This window comes from Schistocerca cancellata, chromosome 4 (genome assembly GCF_023864275.1).
Source record: "Schistocerca cancellata isolate TAMUIC-IGC-003103 chromosome 4, iqSchCanc2.1, whole genome shotgun sequence".
Lineage (NCBI taxonomy): Eukaryota > Metazoa > Arthropoda > Insecta > Orthoptera > Acrididae > Schistocerca > Schistocerca cancellata.
In genome coordinates this window covers 893,518,864-893,520,565 of record NC_064629.1, presented here as the reverse complement: position 1 = coordinate 893,520,565, position 1,702 = coordinate 893,518,864, and the positions used below count along the sequence as shown (strand labels likewise).

General features: G+C 45.1%; 1 non-coding gene across 1 annotated transcript; it reads right to left on the bottom strand.

The window, feature by feature from the left end:
• Positions 1-460: 460 nt before the first annotated feature.
• Positions 461-567, bottom strand: LOC126186557 (U6 spliceosomal RNA). Its single transcript, XR_007537629.1, has one exon. It is a non-coding gene; the product is annotated as a U6 spliceosomal RNA (small nuclear RNA).
• Positions 568-1,702: the final 1,135 nt, after the last annotated feature.

The following is a 1,702-nucleotide window of genomic DNA, read 5'->3' as shown; positions in this document are numbered from 1 at the left end:
AAGAAAGTGGCGACAGAACAATAAAAACAAGATGACGAGCAATAAACGGCATGACCGCGAGTCGCGCACGGCTCAGCACCATACAGATATCTTGTGTAAATCGTTTTGTAATTTGGTTTGATCATCTGATAACTTTATAAGGCGGTAAATGACAGCATTGTCTACAAACAATCTAAGAGTAATTGATAATTAATTGAAACCCTCAGCTGCCGACAGGTGTTCATATACCTCGATGGGGACAGGTGAAAATGTGTGCCCCGACCAGGACTCGAACCCGGTATCTCCTGCTTACATGGCAGACGCTCTATCCATCTTTTTTTTTTTTTTCGATCGTTGTGTTTGGTCATTGCGGACGTTTCATGACATCCGTTCAAGTTCGTTTGTTGATCCTTCAACTCAGTTTTTTATTACAGAGGCCAACCGGCTCTCTGACCGAACACGCTGAGTTACCGTGCCGGCTTAAAATGTGGAACGCTTCACGATTTTGCGCGTCATCCTTGAGCAGGGGCCATGCTAATCTTCTCTGTATCGTTCCAATTTTAGTATATGTACCGCCGAAGCGAGTACGCCCATCTGAGCCACCAAGGACACAGATGAATAGCATGACTGCAGGGACTTATCCCTTGCACGCTTCCCGTGAGACCCACATTCCCAACTGTCCACAATCTACATATGTAACGTTCCTAATAGATATTTTGCCCATCCACTCATTACCCGCGCACACTAAGGATACGATTCCCGTAAGAGTTCGGCCAACCTGTGCCCATTCGCACAGATGAAGGTCAATGGCTGGGTAGCCTTTAACTATATATGAAGAGAGTAACTGTTCTCGAAAGAACAGATACCATTGATGATCGTGCAACTTCTCTAGAATAAATGATAATTAATTGAAACCCTCAGGTGCCGACAGATGCTCAGAGCAATTTTTTGAACACTTGGTCCGAAAATCGAGTCAGGCAGGATCTGTTTTGAACAACTCAAAAAACATTCCTAATCGTGCCCGCACGCCAGAAAATTTGGCTACAGTTGACCAGAAAATGCTTCAGAGTCCCACCAAATCAACTTGACGCTTGTCGCAAGAGACCAGCGTATCATGTCGATCATGTGAACGAATACTCCATCTGGGGCTGCACATGCATCCCTACCGAGTGTCTGTTGTTCAAGCATTAAAACCAGCAGATGCTCCTGAGCGCCTTCAGTTTTGTGAGAGACTTTTCACTGAGATAACAATGAATGGCTTGGACCAGGATCTGTTCTTTATATCTGATGAAGTCTGGTTTCACCTGAGTGGTTATGTCAACTCACAGAATCACATGTTTTTGGTAGCGTAGAATCCGTTTAACTTCCACGAAAACCCATTATATGATCAGAAGGTTGGGGTTTGATGTGCAGTGTCTGCATGCCATGTTATTGGTCCCATCTTCTTTTGTCAGGTGCTGACTTCAGTGCGTTACATTGCTAACAGTTTGAAACAATTTGTGGCAGCATTAACGGAGGAGAAAAAGACTTACAATTACTTTCAGCAGAATGGAGCAACAGCCCATACAGCTGGCCGAATCTTGGAGCAAATTTACACAATCTTCATGCTTGACAGTGTTGTTAGCAGAGGGCAGTCTGGTCACGGCCCTAGCTGGCCGCCCATGTCATCTGGTCTCTCTGCGTGTGACTACTTTGTGTGGGGAGCCCTAAAGTCTATCGCAGT